The 17,637-nt window shown below is 47.1% G+C and overlaps 1 protein-coding gene across 4 annotated transcripts in view; it reads left to right on the forward strand.

Moving 5' to 3' along the window:
• Positions 1-17,637, forward strand: part of SLC7A1 (solute carrier family 7 member 1) — a 65,541-nt gene that overhangs the window by 1,211 nt on the left and 46,693 nt on the right. Inside the window, exon 1 of one of the 4 annotated variants that reach the window (XM_045188065.3) lies at positions 10,147-14,979. The exons of the other annotated variants lie outside the window; for them this stretch is intronic. The gene's annotated coding sequence lies outside the window, so the exon portion shown is untranslated. Of the gene's footprint in view, positions 1-10,146; positions 14,980-17,637 lie in introns of those variants that run through there. 4 annotated transcript variants of the gene reach the window in all.

A 17,637-nucleotide genomic window follows, 5' to 3' on the forward strand; every position in this document is an offset into this window, starting at 1 on the left:
TTTATTCACGATTTGCCTTAACATTTCTTGCCTTTTATGTTTGGTTCAGATAATAAGAAATTGTGGTACAGTTATATCCCTGATTTTTTGTTGGTCTTAGTGGGAATTGTTATTTTTAAATGAATACACCCTCTGCATTTAAAACAAAAGGCCTTATTTAAGTCACACAATCGAGATAGAAATTTAGGGGAGAAAGTCAACAATGGATTAAAATAGTTTTTAAATGTTTAGCATATGAAGATGATGCTTAATTGTGACATATAAAATTTAAAGGATGTCAAAGGAGTTTGACTAAACAAATAGGACGAGATTTCATAGAGATCAGAAATGTACTCACTTGTCGGAATCTGGATTTGAGCCACGGGAGTACTCTTAGGTATTATAATTATTTGCTTTAGAGGAGGGAGAAAAAAGCCTTAAAGGACAAGATTGCTGACCTTGGGAGCCTGAATTCTAATTACATTTGGTAGAAGTTTCCATGCCTTGACAGGATTAAATACATGTTTTATTGATTGTTCCAGTCTACTTTCTTTCTACTAAGGCCTGTAAAAACATGCAACAATGTTGGAGGGCCCAGTGTTAGTGTAATTGACTCGATCCCTGTTGTGAACAAGGGAGCGACCCTGAAAGGAGTCACTCACACACATTGTGTCTTTCCACGATGCCAGGTTTAATAGGGGAGACCTCCCCAATAAGCCAGTGGGGTTGCCCACAGGTTACATGCAGAAAGGGGAACCTGACAGTGATAGAGCTCAAAGTCCAGATTACTGGTAGCCTCCAGGGATGGCGAGGTGGGCATCTGTCTCAAGCCAGGCAGCTGCAGTGGCAGCACGTGTCTGGTGGAGTGGAAGTCCCATTGGGCTCCAAGCATGGCCAGTGGTATAGCCAAGCTCAAGTAGGGGATGGTCAGAGCTCTAAGTTCTTATAGCCCACAATGGGTGGTGGTCCCACTCATATTAGTGTCTATGTGGAGTCCTTATCCAAGTGTCCACACTTGTGGTTTTGGTCACTCCAAAAGTTGTTTCCCTTATACCCCATTACCTCAGTCCTGAGCATATTGCCACTTGATATAACTGTCATGGCTGACAGTGACTCCATATTGGATTGTCCAAAGGTGCCCAACCCCTTTTCATTACTAACTATATATTTGGAGGTATTGGTTTATTAATCCCAGATAGGAATTTGGAACAGGCATAAGTATATTTTTGTTATGAAGATAAATATTTTCCTCTAACCCTGGAGTTGTCTGGGCCAGAGGCACTTTCTGAGATGTCCAGCATTCTACCTGACTCTTGATCCTCACACCAAGTGGGACCTGAGGTGGGACCCTAATGTTTCACTGTGGGGTTGGCCTCATCAGGCCTGGGGGCCATCTACCACTGTGGGTGCCATAGGCCACAAAGACTTTGCTTTTACTTTGAGTGAGGGTGGAGGACCATTGGAGGCTCTTGTGATGACTTGCAGCCTTGTGTAGAGAAGAGATGAGGGGGAGGGAAGTCATGGAAGTAGGGAGACCAGTTTAGAGACTTATAACTAATTCTGGAATAAAACCTTAGTCGAAGGCTCTTTCTACATAGGAGAGGTGACCATAAGTAATTTTGGTGAGAGATGAGGGCAGCTTGGACTGGGGACATGGTCGATATGTCAGGAGGTTGAATTCTCCCCTTTAGATTTTAAACAGACTCAACAGGATTGGCCAGTGCAGTCCCTGTGAGGTGTGAATGGGGCCCACTGTGATTCCAAGAGCAGTCTAGTTACCACATTAGTGAGATGGGGGAAGCTGAAGAAAGAGCAGGTGGGGAAGGAGTTAAGTCCAACTGGCACTTACATACTCAAGAGACAGAGCTGAAAGACATGTACCCTCCTGGGGGCCCTTCCTCGGTTCATGACTGCCTGGTAGCCACCTGTCCTGGATTGGTGGCATCTTTCTTCTCACCTAGCTTTCATGCTTCTTCATACCTAACGGGTCAGAGGGTCTCTTGGTGCCTGTGGCCTCCCTGTGCTCCTCTGCCTCCCTTCGGTGGGCACCTTGGCCCTGGGTTTTCCTGTTATCGTGATGGAGACCCCCTGCCACTTGGCATTCTGAAGTCATGGGTATACTTGGTTTTTCATTCCTGGGCTTTCAGGACACCTACCTTCCAGGGGTTTCTTGGGCCTTAGGAAATGGGCGTTGGATCCCAGGCCAAGGTTCCATCTACTCTGAAGTTTTAAGTGTCTTCTAGTCAAGGAATATGGTAGTAGGATCTTCAGTAGCAGACTATCAGCCCTGTTAACTATAGGAATTCTCTTTCTTTTTCTCCATAATCCACCCTGCCTTCCCCTTACTCCCCCTGTTTCAACTCTAAAGCAGCTTTGAGAATACTGTTGCAGTTCAAAGGGAGTTATAATTTATCATGGAAAGGTCAGTGTGTTTGCCACCTGGGAATCTGCTAGAAGGACAAGCAGCAAGTTGGTTAAACAATTTGATGGACAACTAAATACGTTCATTTCGCTCTGAAGGCGCTCCTGCAGGCACCTGGTATTGGCCGAGCTGTGGGTGAAGAATTTACTTCACATGTTGCTCAGGATTTGTTCATCCCAGGAACACAGGCTGTAGGAATGTGTTTCTGGACATAAGCATAGATTCTGACATAAGGCTCACCCATCCTGCCACATCCACTGTCCTTCATTTGGCTATTCCTCTGGTTATTGTTATTAGCAGGAGTGCATTTGCTGCAAGGCCTGGAGTGAGAGCTCTGTGATGAGGGAACAGGCCCTCACTGCTTCAGTGAGGTAAGCTGCCCTGGGACAAGGACAGTTCTAGGAGCTGAGGGCAGCAGGGATCTGCATTCAGAACAGCACAACCTTAGGCTTTACGGCTGTCTCGTTGTGACCTGCCGAACCTGGTAGACCTGCTCTGTCTGCAGACTGGGGAAGCCTTCCCTCTCAGCCTCACAATAGTGAAGCTATTGAACATGAAGTCCTTAGGATGCTGTGAAAGAATAAAGGTATTAAATCAATACATTTAGATTCCTTTCACGAAGTAAGTGATTTTTGTTGCCACTCTGCTATTCTGATGATGGCAAATAGAAGTCCAGCTTAGGGAAAACCTTTAAAGGCTATAATAAGGGGGACTTGCATGGAGGTAAGAAGAGCCTTATTTCCCTGAGTAGGACTGTGCATCAATCATCTTTTCCTTGTTCCTGGGTGGATTTTTTCTTCCCTTTTCTGTAGGGAGGGGTCAGATAGTTTTGTTTCCTTAACATTCCATATTCCTACTGTAGTGCTTTTTTCATAAGATTCAGTCAGATGGGTTCTTGACTGTGAGAACAACCGAGTATGTTTCATTTGATTAGGAGTGCATCCACACTCCCCGTGTGCTCCATGCTCAGCGAGCCCTGCATCGTAGAGACCGTCAGTGTGGAGTCTGAGCTGCAGCGGAGCAGCCTCTGCTCTGTGTGGCCATCCTGAGCCACTCATGGAACCACTCATGGTGGGGTCAGGGGAGATGCCATGCCTCCTCCCCCCAACCCCCCCAAAAAAAATTGCTCAGGATTTGTTCATCCCAGGAACACAGGCTGTAGGAATGACATTTCTGGACATAAGCATAGATTCTGGCATAAGGCTCACCTGCCCTGGTGGTCCCAGGCTGGGCTCCACTGATGGGATGAGTGTTTGTTGTAAGATCTCCCAGAGCCACAGTTAAGTTCTTTTCCATATTGCTTGCATAACAATTGGCTTCTAGTGCTTTCTTTGTAGGAGTGAGAGCATTAGAATGAGGTAAACACACTTAACAGCTTCTGGCATTGACTAAGTGCTTGTTATAAATGTTAGCTTGTTATACTGGAGAGAAAGCTCAGTTCTTTGATTTAGGTATGGAGAGAAATCATTTTTATGACAACTTTACCTTGCTGTCCCATTCTGCCAAGCTGTTAAAATGTAGTGCCATTTCCTTGGACTTGTGTCTGTGTTGTAGGGGCAGAGTAATGCCAAGGTGTTGTGGGGACGTTGAACTTCATCTACGCCCGTCGATTCTGGTCCAGGATCCATGGATGTGGCCCTAGTTCTTGTACCATTGTCCCCTGTAGACCTGGGGACCTGAGGGTCCTCTTTACTAATGACCTTTCACAGCTGAGGTCAAGGAGAGCATTCTGGGCCTTTTTCCCATGATGGGGAAAGGAACACTGGGGAGGAACCACAGACTCTGCGACTGTTGGCTTTGACTGCTTGCCTGACCTTGAAGCCACTCTCTCTTTGGAACCAGGTGCTTCCCTGGGTGTGGGCCATAGGTTCCCTTAGGTCTCAGATCCAGACATCTTGGGTTGGGCCTCTTGAACCTCTGCCAAGCAGAGCTCACAGCCCCATTCTTAGTGCTAGCCTGCGTATGTGTGGGAAAGTGTGTGCATGCGTGTGTCTGTGTATTTGGGGAGGTATCTGCCTTCGTCATAGTCATCCTGGACCCCAGCCATTTTGTCTAAATTACCCTGAGGGCTTTGGATTTTCAACCAAAGGCTCTGTTTTTCCTGGGGCTCTGTTTTCCACTTGATTCCTTCTTCCTGGAGGTGGTCATGTCCAGTCGTCTAACGCCTTTGGGTGGGGGGTGGAGGTTCCCCTGGGCAGCTGTGAGAAGGGAGGGGAGCAAAACCTTGTCTCACTGGTATTTCTCCACACTGTGCTGTTACCTTCTTCCTACTTGTGACGAAGACGCTGGAGTTGATCTTACAAGGTTGTGTGCACTTGTTCTGTTTCTCATATCTTCCAATCTGCCTACCAAGGACCATTAACCAGAGTCTGGTACACAAATGGGAAGGGAGGGAGTGCCCTGGGCTGCATGACATCAAGAATCACAAGCACAAACTTAGGACTCACTGAGTACTTGGCAATTCATATATTTCCATGTAATCCTCACCGCTGCTGAGTGGTTGGCACTGCTGTTTTGACTGATGGAGAGATGGAGCCACACAGGTAGGTAGTGAGTGGCAGAGAAAGGAGGTGAACCTGGCGGCCCGGCCTGAGTCCCACCCAGCAACCTGTGCTGTAGGGCTGTGGGCGTCAGACTCACCGGGGGCCCAGGCCTCCTTGGGACCGTGTTCTGCACGCCATGTGCATGAGGCGGGGCTAGGTACCGAGGTTTCAGCACAGGAACCTGAAGAGGCTCGCCCCCATGCCCCTCTTTCTTTCTGAGTGCGTCCTGGAGGTGCAGAGGCCAGCTGCTCTGCCACTGGACAACACCCTGCTTTTCCCCTCTGTTTGCCCAGATTTCTCTCTGTGTCCTTTGAATGCAGGTCTTTCCTCACTAAGCCTCAGCAGCAGAGCCCTGAGTACAGCTGGCACTAGTATCCCTGGGACAGTGGTGCTGGGTAGTGCCCAGAACCTGGTGTTGGCGTGTGTGACAGAGGCTGGGCTGCTTTTTTTTTGGTCAGTAATTTGGCCCCTAGGGTGGGGCTGAATGAAGGGACTTCCTGCCCAGGCCACAGGTGAGCCCTGTTCCATTTGTCTGCGTCCAGTCATCTCCACATGGGGACAGCCCTGTATAGGCAGTCTTGTGGGGACTGGACTCTATAGGAAAAGTTCACTTCCAGGCTGTACTCCATCCTTCTCAGGCCCAGTGGCGGGAGTGGTCCTGCCCCCAGACCTCCTTTTTGCTGATTGCTGTAGTGTGGTGAGGTGCCGAAGGACCTCCTTCCTTGGAAAACACTTCTTCAGTGCCCGCAGAGCACCAGGGCCATCTGTGTCCTGGGGTGACTCAGCGACAGGTCCAGGTGCAGCACAGGTGCTGACAGATAAGTGGGGAAAACTCCCCCACCCCTTCCTGCCTTTTGTGCTTTCCTTTTCTCTTTTAGTTCTCATTTCTTTAAAAAAAAAAAAAAATTATTAGCATTTATTTTATGCTGAATTTACTCCTGAGCCATAAGTTTTTGTTTCTTTATTTCTTCTGGGATATCTTCTGTGCAACCTCCTCTTCTGGTCTAGGAACAATTCTCTCTTCTTCAACGGGATCATCTCAGTGTCACAGGGAGAGCTTGTGTGTGGGCGGGTTAGTCCACCCGTGAGCTCTGTAAGTTCTGCTCTGTGTCTTGGGAACTTTGTTCACCTGGATGCGCCGAATGACCAGAGAACCTGCCTCTAAACCTTAAGTTCAGCGTTGCTCTCTGCACTTTTAGCAAAAATTCAGCACTCTTTTTGGGCCACCAACCCTGTGTCCAGCCCCACTGTTTGGCCTGGGCTCACCTGCCAGCTCCACCATTGTAATGACAGAATGGCACACATTGCGTCTGTAAAGTGACATCCTTCAGATACTTGGTGGCTTTGCAGACGCGCACACCCCTGATGGCCTGGGCAGTTTCAGGAGTGTTCTTAAAGTGAACGTGAAGATTTGAACCTCTTGATTTGCATGGTTTTGTGGGATTTTCTGGATCAAGTGAATAATGAACCATTTTCAGGGGTCACCTCAGGCACTTGGGGGAAGAGCTCTTTCAACTTTCTTTTGGATAACATTTCAGACTTAAAAATTGCAAGTGTAGTACAAGGAATTCCTATGGACCTTTTTCTCAACTCGCCGGATTTTCACACTTTGCTCCCTTCCTTCTTTGTTTCTGTTGCTTAATTGATCAAATCTATCTATACTTGTATGTATATATGTGTTTTTTTCAAAGATTTTATTTATTTATTTTCACAGAGAGGGGAAGGCAGGGAGAACGAGAGGGAGAGAAGCATTAATTGGTTGCCTCCTGCTCACTCCCAACCAGGGACCAGGCCCACAGCCCAGGCATGTGCCCTGACAGGGAATTGAACCAGCAAGCTTTTGGTTCACAGGCTGGCGCTCAATCCACTGAGCCACACTAGCCAGGGCCAAAATCAGGAAATTTAACATCGAGTCAATATTTTTAACTAGCCCACCGTTCATACTCCACTTTCAGTTCACACAATGATTTTTACTGCCATATATATAATTTGTTTTTTGTAGGAGTAGATCTTTCTAGGGAATGAACTATGGTCAAGTTTCCTATCTCACTAAGAAAAACTGTTTCTAAAACGTAGAATGCTCATCGTAAAAAATTTGGAAAGTACAGAAAAGTGAAAGAAGGAAAAAAGAAAAAACACTCACAAGTCCAGTACAAAGGTTTAGTGTCGTGCCAGGTGGAGGGCTTGTGAGAGGTGCTGGAAGACTCCAGCTCAGGCTGACCTGGTCACTGTAACCTGCACCCACACACCCAGGCAGCAGCCCAGAGCCAATCCTGGGCTGTGGGGAGGAGGGAGCAGGCTCCGGAGCCGCCCTTCTTGCCCCCTGCCCACCACTCAGGTGGCTGCCAACCTGAGCAGGCGAATTGAACCACTTGGGGTGGGGAAGGGTGGAGGTCATTATTAAATACCCAGGACTTGTTCAAGACCTGAGAAAAAGTGTTGCAGGTCCTGTCTCATCTGCTGTATACCCCTGGCTTTCCAAACTCAGCAGAGGGCTGTGATGGGCGTGGGGCCTTGGTTTGGAGAAACAGTGCTCTCTCTTGGCAAATGTCTCCTGGTTATTTAATGCTACTTTTGTTGACCCTGTTGGCCCCCTACCAGAGGGCCAGTGGAGAAAGAAGAGGTGAAATTTTTAGTTGTGAATTTTGTTTTTTGTCGGTGACTATCTGCTAAAAGGTTCTTAAGGGAAGGCTTCCAGAACTGTATTTGAAGTGTGGCTCTTCCTCTGCCTTTCATGTATCAAGGTCATCCCTTTTGTCATCACCTGCAGTAACTGAGGGGGGCTCCACTTCTTCCTGGTCTGCAAGGGGTCTTAGATGCTCAGTGAGTCTGATTTTGGGAACGATTTTGTTCGTAGAGGCTGCTGTGGCATTGTCCACTGCTCCCTGTCTTCTGTACCTCAGTTTCCCTGAGCTGGGAATGAATATTGTATGTGAAAAGGGACTTCTGAAGGTCATGATCAAAAGCCTCAAGTATATTCCATGTGTTTGTTTTTTCTTCCCCTACACCAGACCCTCCCCTTGAAGGAGCTGGCCTTGAGAGTGCTGGGGTGGGCGGCGCCCAGCTCCTGCATCCCCTGCTGTGGCCAGGGGCTCCTAACCTGGTCAGGCCAGGATGGCAGGGCTGCTCTTCAAAGAAATCCTTTGAAGTGCAAACATTTCCTTTCCTGAAAAGAAGGGAAATTGAAATTGTTCTGTGCAGACAATGTTCTCTTAGATCAAAGAGGCAGTGGGGCCTATAAAGTAAGGGAGATTCAGAAATTAGGCCTTACACATGGCAAGGGGAAGATGTGGCTGTGTTGACGTGCCCTGCCCAGAGTGTGAGTTCTGCTTTCGTTTTTTGTATTTTTGAGGTCCTAAATATAGGTCTAACATGTTATGTTTAACTATGTCTCTCTTTTGTGTTTTTATCTTGTGGTAAGCATTTAGGAAGTTCTTTTGGGAAATTATGATATTATTCTATATGGAATATCTGGTAGCCAATAATAATGGTGCTTTCCAAGGATTGATCTTATGGGAACAGCTTTTCTGTTAAAAGTGAAAACTATCTGGATGGAATTTTTCATATTGAGTGTTATCTTAATGAGATATGTGTATTTGCACAGAAAGAAAACACTTAAAATGGACTGTAGCTTGTTCACTGCTGTGTATGCAGTTCCTGAATTAGCACTCAACAAATGTTTGCTGAAAGAGTATTTTCATAATCAGCAGAACAACAGATATTTTGAAGGAGGACTGTCTTTCAGCTAAGTAGTAACATTGTGGCAGGTGGAAAGAACCAGATGTTACTTTAAATTTCTATTGTAATTCTGCCCTGGCATCTCACTTTGTAGTTTATTTTGTTTCTTGAGACAAACAAGAAACAAACGTGTTCCACTGTTTTGTGCTTTGTACAAATCATTCCGTGAATGACTGACTCTGACATTTCTGTTTTAGGAGTAATCCAGTTTGTTGAAATTAGTGTCAGAATGTTAAGAAGTTGGACTGTTAGTAGGTGGTTTCACAGATGGGATAAAATGGCAACTTCTCACGAACTCTGCAGCTCATGTACCATTGGACCAGCTTGTCCTGTTCTCTTGTGAGAAAGTTTTGCCTGATTTGCCTGGGATTTCTCATCTTTGGGCATCAGTACTACCTTGATACTGGCTAGAACTTGTCCCCATTTCTAATGTATGAACTTCTTTGCAAGCACAGCCTCTCATTCTGACCTGCACTGTGCCTTAGGTTTGGAAACAGCAATGGCCTCTGACTTCATGTTGGGAGGATGAATGTTGCAGCCACCTTACTTGTCCCTGGTGAGGGAGGTCACTCCATGTCTCCTTCAGAAGGACACTCAGGTCTCAGAGCGGAGCAGCAGCCTGCCCACTGTGCTGTCAGCACAGGGTACTAGAAGTTTTGGGGAAGCCTTGCTTCGGGTGGTTTGTGGGGTATCTCCACTCTGGTTTCTTTCATACTTCTGGTGGCTTTCATACTTCTTTGGTCAAAATCTACAACAACAAATACGTTGACTCCAACTAAGCACACACACGGGAACATTCATATTTCTATAGAGATTAAAATGAGAGTTTTTGATTCTTTTCTATTGAGTTACAGAAGCCCCGGTGGCCACTCCAGGCATGCTGGCCTGCTTCCCCACCTGCCCCCGCTGTGCTGTCCTGAAGGCCAGGCTGGCTGGATGAGGGGTGGGGATAATTCTCTGTCCAGACCAGTTTGGACAAAGATTTTTAGGAGAGTATAGATTTCTTTTTGTGGTGACTTGAGGGTATCTGAGTGAGGTGGCTGTTAATTATCCTTTGTGAGGTGTGCAGGGTGGTTCCGGGGACACCTGTGCGAATCGCCTCCCACACTGGTGACGTGAAGGCGGCCAGGGCAGGCTGCGTGGTTTTTCAGAGACGGGCCAAGTGCTTGTTAATTTCCAAACTGACCTCTTTTTTGTTTTTGAATTTCTTTTATTCTGTTATTTTGAGGCAGAACCTATCTGAAAGGTGAGCCTTCTCTTTCAGAGTTAAGGGTTTGTGGGAAGGAGAGGGTGGAAAAGTACTCTTATAGAAATAAACATTTGTGGACTTTAAAGTCTTGACTGATTCAAGTTGTACAGAGTATTTAAAACTTACTATTAGCAATAGCAACTATAACATTAAATAGTTCTCTTTGAAAGGTTGAATAGATTTTACATAAATTTACAATTGCTTGAGAAGTGTTTTGTTTTGCTTAGAAAACAAATATTCTTTAACAATTTTGTGTGTATAATTCTTAAAATAATTGTAAATAAAGGGAGTTGATTCTACAGAACAAGAGCACTGGGACTTAACAATTGGAATCAGATAAAGTGCTGCCTTTATTGAAACAGTGTACAAATCTCTTCCCTTGTTTCTTGTAAGTTTCTTTTATTTACTATACTTCTCAATAAAAATAAGTTTATTGTAAGAGTTCAGAGTACTGCCCTGGCCAGGTAGCTCAATTGGTTAGAGCATCGTCCCAATACTCCAAGGTTGTAGGTTTGATCCCCGGTCAGGACACATGCAAGAAGAAACCAATAAATGCATAAGTAAGTAGAACAACAAATCGATGTTTCTCTGTATGTCTCTCTGCCTCTCAAATCAATAAATAAAATTTAAAAAAGACTTCAGAGTACTTAATTTACAGTCTCTTAAAATTTATCTCTAAGTTACAAATATCACCACCACTGTTAGTATTTGAGAAGATTCCTCCAGAATTTGATTTGATACTGTTGTCAGGTTAGTGCTCCGTGAGGGACAATCTGTCGTTGCCGTTATATAATACATTGCCCATAAACCTGTAACCTCACATTTTTAGCAGCTACTTTGGTTTTTTAAAAAGAGCTTTGGTTGGAAGACATGTCTTTCTCTCTAAGCAGCAATCTTGGGAGACATTAGGCAAGAACATTCCTTAATTTTTTGCATAATCTGTACTGAACTGGGAAGACTGTCTCCCTAGTCTGAGTTTGATACAATCAGAATTTGGGAAAATTATCAGTTGTAATTTGCACTAGGATTCAGGCCTAGTCACTGAAAGACTCTTGGGTCTGTGGTCTGGTGAGTGAGCACATATAGCTTCCTTGGGCTGTTTTGAGTGAGGGCCGTGCCTGGGCCTGGGGGCTGAGGCTGGAACATACTCCCATACTTTGTACAAATTTGGGGCACTTTCCTGTCGCTCCGGCTGCCTGTTAACATCCTGCCTTGAAGATCTGCAAGGGAGTTCCTGCTGAATCACTCCGGAGAGCCTTTGAGTTGGTGGGAGACTATGTGGAACACCCTAGTTGGCTGGCTCTGACACCCCAGCTGGCCCCCAAAAGGCCCAGCAGGGGTCTTTTCTCACCAGGTGTGTGACTAGGTAGTAAGAAAACACCACTTGCCCTGGAGAGGCTCTGGGAGCCAGGAGAGAGGAAGAGAGTATTCCCTCCACACTTAAGAAGCCCTGCCCCAGACTTAAATGAGTAGATGACTCAGAAACTGTAGTCCTCTTCCCTTCTTCTGGAATTGTCCTGCTGTTAGACTCTCTGGAGCTGACAGGACTTTACTGCTTGTCTGGGCATGGGAAAGGCTCCTTGAAAATTCTATGGCCTGAGGGCCACATACCTGCTGGGTCTGGACCTCAGGAAAGGCCTGTGCCTACACATGCAAACTCCACCGATTTAAAAAACGTGGACCCAGGAACAGGACTAACCATGTTGGATTTTGTTTCTGGAAATGTAGTACACAAACCAGGACCACTGTGCAGTGCATCTCCGGCAGCTTTTGTGATTTGCTTCCTCACCATTATTGTAGCTCCATCAGGATCTAAAATGCACACAAGGAGGCATATATAATACATGAATTGGACAGACGTGGCAGTAGAGGAAGGCATTAAGGGTAGAGAAGAGACTACATTTCAGTGAGTCTGTAAGTTCAGTAATGTACATAATGTAGCAGAGCCTTTCAATCTTGAAGTCAAACTTCAGATGTCATTAAACAACCTAGGCCAGGACATGCACACACATACCCCGGTGGTCTCCTTGGGCCCCAGAGCTGACTCAGTGGGTCTGGGTGGGACCAGGAGCCCTTGGAACAGTAGGCATCTGTAAAACTGCCAGAACCTGGAATGAGTGAGGGAGACCGAGCGACCCATGAGAACAGCCACCTGTGGGAGTGTGTGCTCCATGCAGACAGGGCCCAGGCCATGCATCTGTGTGGCTCCTCGACCCAAGCAGTGCCTGGTCTAGAGTAGATGCTAAAGGTTCTTTTCAACAGAAATGAAGCAGGTAAAGGCCTCAGCACCCTTGGGATGGAAGGGTTGTGGGGCCCACTAGTGTGTTTATTTCTGAGCAGCCTGTTATCTGTTTGCAGCTGGCTTCAGACAGGAAGTGTAAGTTAGACTGCAGAAGTGGGGGGGCTCCTACCAGTGGGGAGAAGTGATAGTGGAACCCCCCAACCCTATAGCAAGGACAGTGAGGGAGCAACATAAACAGAGATGCAGGAACTAACTCAGCGGTGGTTTCGGATTCTTGAGTGGGTGACCAGCACCCTCCCATCTCAGGACGTCTGTGCGTGGGACTGCTTGGAGCTCTGTACCTTAGGCTCATTGCTTGGGTCGCAGTGGGTGTTCAGTAAGTGCTGGCTTTAATTAGGATTGGTGAATAAATGGTTAAACATCAGCCTTCAGGGAGATCTCTGCCAAGGGAAACACCCCATTCCTGAGGTTGCACTTGTGTGTGCTGTTCTTGGCTGGTGGGGGAGTAGGTGTGAATTACCACTCTAAGTGAATCCTCCTGAAGGCTGAGAAGAGTGACCAGGCTCAGGAGAGGCTGCTGCTTGCCCTTCCCTGGGAAATTGTAATGGAAGAGGCTGATGTCAGGAGCTTTCTAATTAAGGGGGGACAGGGTGTGGCAGTGCCAGAGCTGGAGCAAGAGGCGAGGCTCCAGGGTCTCCTGTTCAGAAAGAAGGCTTGAAACCAGGATGCCGCCTAGCAAGGGTGGACACACGTTTGGGTGGACGCTCACATGTTTAAGCCTGCTTACGGTTTACTTACACTGGGTTATGGAGAAATTTCAGGGATGGATGGCTGAAGGTAAAAAGGCAGGCCCACGTAGGTCTCAGAAGTGATGGACTCCGCCAGTGGGAGAGACCTGCCTTTGAATGGTCAGGAAAGAACTTGGCTGCATTGGACTGTCATTCATTTAACAGCTGTGTCCCTAGTGTATATATTTGCCTTGGGAAATTTAAGGTAAGAGAGAAGGCAGCAAAGCAGACGGTGGTCCTGCATCCCCAAGGGCTTTACTGCAGATGCTCTGAAAATGTCGACAAATCCCCTGAAACTCCTTGATCTACATGTAATTCTTGTACCTTCTCACAGGTGGAAGAAGTGGAGAGAATTAATGGGAATGGAGTGTTACTATATTCAGTTGTATGTGGTTTTTATTTTTGCTGAGTTGTCTGGTCCATTAATTCACATGCTCACTAGAAGGCTTTCTGTTAAGTGACATACAAACATTATTGACATTGTTGTTCAAAATTTGGGACTTGTGATCCCTTTTGTAAAGGATCAGGAAGTAAGACTGGAACGAAGACAAGACAGGAGATCTTTGGATGCAGGGGCTAGTTATAATCACCTTGTCTACACTTTCCAGTTTAGAAACTCACACATAACAGGTTTGTCTCCCCAAGTGTTAAGATGAGCAGCATGTTGCAGGGGTGAAACTTTGCAGTTGGGCCTGTGAATAATCATGCTGTTGATAACACTCACCTTGGCAGAGGGGAAAATTTGTCAGCTACGGGAATGTGTCTTGATAGTTCAGCAGAACAGCCAGGTGAGGAAATTAAGACATTTTTAGGTGTGAAAAAGCCAGTAAAAGAGAAGACTGTGCTGTCCAGCGCAGGAACCCCTCCAAGCATGTCTGTGGGTCGTCTGAGCAAGCAGAGGGTAACCCACAGAGTAGGGAGGTCTTATGGATGTGCTGAGAAGCCAAGTGGGGTAGACACGGCCTGATGAAAGGTATGCGTAGCCTGGAGCCCTCTGTCTCCCGCTGCCTGGCCCCCAGGTTGTCCTGGGACCCACCACATCCTCTCCTCTGCGTGTTCCCAAGCCTGCCTCCTCTTCAATTAGACGGTCCGGGAGTCCAGAGTGCTCCATGCCACCAGCCTAGCCACGGGCTGACTCATGTGATCCTGTGCCAGTCCGAGTACTCGGGGTCACGGTTTTTGCTTTTGGACTTGGAAGACAGTGCATTAAGATACTTCCTTTGGGTTTTCCAGCCCTAAGTAGTAAATCGGTGATTTACTGTGATTTTGTGTCCTCCAAAGTGTGCTGTGCGCTTTGGTGTCCATACTATAAAAATGGACACTGAGTGAGTGGGGTGCAGCAGCAATCTCACAGAGTAGAAACAGGAGGCCTGGTGTTAGGGAGATGACAAAGATTTTGATTGAGAAGTGTCACTTTGCCTGGATTAGTCCAGAAGTGTTGAGCGAGACCACTACAAAACGGAAAGCCCCTGGACCGAGAGTCCAGGTGGTCTAGCAGAGCCGTGCCCCACCCTTGGAATACTCTGGAAGAGCCGTGCTGGTCGGAACAGCACATTTCCTAGTGCTTCTCTGGGAAGAGTGAGCCATCTTGGACTAGGTCTTTCGTGGCCTGATGCAACCTCATGGGTGCAACCCACAGATGGGGCAAGAACTTCCTCCCAGGGGCAGCCAGTGGCTGTGAACAGACCCTTGATGGCAGTGTCCTGTTGTGTGGGGCGGCTCCTGCTGAGGTTCCGGAAAATCGGGATAGGTCCTGGCAAGTTTCAGTCCCAAACTGTCTCACCAGGGAGGAAACTTGAGAGGTTATTTTTCAAAAGGACCAGCCAGCCATACTCATCAAAATACATACAGGCCCCACCAAAGGGAAAAGAAAGCAAGTTGGCCTGTGGGAGCCCCCAGCTGGAATTTGGAGTGAAGCCCTTCTGGAGCAGCAAGCATCCTTCGGTGTTCCCGCCTCTGCTTCTCCCTGCCTCCTCTGAAACACACACTTCTGCCTGCCTAGTGGGATAATGACAAAGGTGAGGTTCAAGGTGTGAGAGAGGAGGGAAGGGTCTTGCCTGCTACAGGTATGCATGCAGACCTAAGGGCAAACGTGACTCTGTGAAGTTCACTGCTTTTGATGTGCCGAGACCGGAAACCCTTCCCAGGGTGGGTTGAAGGATCATTGCTGTTCTGTGTTCTGCATGAGACCAGCCTGGAGCTGGAGGGTGGCACCTTGCCTGGATCTCAGGTTCAAGGACTCCCTTAAGGGCATTCTGCCCAAGCCCTTTAGATGTGCCTTTTCAGACCTGATCCCCTGATAGCAGAGCCTTTTTATTTAGATATGCAGATATCTAAATAGATATGCACGTGTAGGATATTAGCACACCCTTGTGTTGAGTTCGTGGAAGGTTCAAAGGAGGACAAAGGATGGCAAACAGTCAGATTTGCAAAAAAGACTTCAATTGTGCAACCGAAGTTCAGATGTCTTAAATATCTGCTCTGTGGACAGAAATCCGATAAGGGTTTTATTACAGAAGGGGGAACTTTGTGGTCTGCCAGTCCCAAGGAAACCTTCGCTTTTGTTTGGGGGGTGGTGGCGAGTTGATACAAAGGTTGACTGGAAGATTGGGGACTTCCCAGTCTGGCAATACCAAGAGAAAGAGAAATGACCACAGTTTAAGACTCTCATAGGCTGTGGCGGGTCGAACCACTCTTGTTCCTTGTCTGGACTCTCAAATGGTTTAGAATAAATAAAAAGCAAATAACGCTTCCCACAGCTGGTGACCAGCTGACAACGAGAGGGAGCAAAGAATGTCCTCATTGAGAGCATGTGGGAGCCAGGGGTGTTTGGGGCTTATCTTCTAAAAATGCTCTGTGGGACGCGTCTGCTCACAAAGGGTGCTTTGTGAGCTTCTCCAAAGACAGGGCTCTCGGCCATGGCAGGCCACGTTTGCCCAAGATATTACTTATGTTCTTGGCATTTCAGAGAGGAGCAGGACGCCCATCCAAGTTGTCTTGTGTGCATTCCGTGGACTCTCTAAAGTGAGTTGCAGCCTCAGGATAGACACAGCGCTCTCGTCTCCATTTGGAGCCCCACTTGGAGCTTAATTCCTGGAGTTTCCTGTGCTCTCCCTGCGGTGTCCTCTTCTACCACCTGTCCTCCTTACCTGGACCTCTGAGGTCCAGCCCCCAGCTCCTTCCAAGGCTGACATTCTGCAGCTCCGTGAATGATAAGATTGATCTGAAATTAGTATAGTTGGTGTCAGGTTTGGAGAGTGGGGAGAATTGGGGACCCCAGGAAAAAATCACATGATGCCAGGGACCCCAATTTTAAGGCCATGTTAATTGCCTTAGTAATTCCCTCTGTTGGAGAATTGGTCCATCTCATTCTGGAGGAGGTGGTTGTGTGGCCCTTTCTGCCTGCAGGAAGCGTCCCGTTTCCCAGCTGCCAGTGCCATGAGTGTGTGCCCTTACTCACGGTAGCAGTAGCAGCACTGGGCATTAATGATGTTTGGTGGGACTTAATAAGAAGAAGTGTATCTCCAGCCTGAAGGGGGAATCATGGGTGGACAGGTCTTTCCTTGGAAGTTGCAAGGCTCTGGCAGGTGACCAGAGCTGGCACCAGTGTCCCCACCTGGGGACAGAGATGCATTCCTTTGGGCCAAGTTTGAAAAAATTAGTACTAAGAATATAGACTCCATTTGGAATTAAAGCTTTTCAGGCACTGGCAGGAAAAACCTTTGGTTTAATTTGTGCACATGGCGCATCCAAGAGCTTGAGACAGCTTTTGCTTTGGCCACCCTTGATCTGTTTGTAGATTCTAAGTTTGGGGCCTTTTGGCAGAATGGAAAGTTGACAGTGGCAAAGCAGATCAAGTTTTCTTTATAAAAATTCAAAATATACTGGGGATTTATCCTAAGTCAGAGGCAGGATACAGTGTTCTATTTTTGAAAATATAGGTCGTCATCGTTTTTGAAGTTTATTGTTTTGATAAGGTGTCCCTGGGATTTCTTCCAGCACAGATCAAGGGAAATTGGCGCTGGGTTGAATAATACTTTTATGTATAAATAAGAAAATTGTGGTGTTCTTAGATGTTTGTTTGATTAAGTGCTCCTGTAACTAAAGAACAGTTGCAGCTGTTACACAAAGGGACGTAGAAAAAATGTGTCTGCAATGACATCACTTCATTTTGGGAGGTGGTAGCCTTTCTCCTCAGCTCTCTCTCTGTGAATCGGACCCTGTGCTTCATTAGAGGGATGGCAGGTCTTTCTGCTCACGTGTTTGGTGGAGGCCCGCACAGACACTGCAGATTCCTGCTGTAGGTAACCAGCTGGCAAACCCTGGCAAACTGGTGAAAGGGCCAACAGTCTTCACAACCGGGGTAGGTGCCATAGAATGCCAAGATATAAGCGAGACTGTCATATATTAAGAGATTTCAAATTTCAAAGCAAAGCTCTCCAGGAAGTACAGCATTCATTCAGGTTTTCGTTCGTTCAGCAGATACGGGTGGGGTGCTCGCCGCTGCCAACACCTCGTTACCCCCGTGCTTGCTCCTGGGGGCCTGACTCCGTGGGGTGCTCTGCAGGCGTCGTGCCGGCGCAAGCAGTTGGCTGAGGACCCCATTCCTTTATGATGAAGCCAGCCAGGGAGAGTGCCAGTGTCTTCCCACCTGCCTTCATCCCCCGGAAAAGTAA

This window comes from Desmodus rotundus, chromosome 3, assembly GCF_022682495.2.
Source record: "Desmodus rotundus isolate HL8 chromosome 3, HLdesRot8A.1, whole genome shotgun sequence".
NCBI classification, from domain to species: domain Eukaryota; kingdom Metazoa; phylum Chordata; class Mammalia; order Chiroptera; family Phyllostomidae; genus Desmodus; species Desmodus rotundus.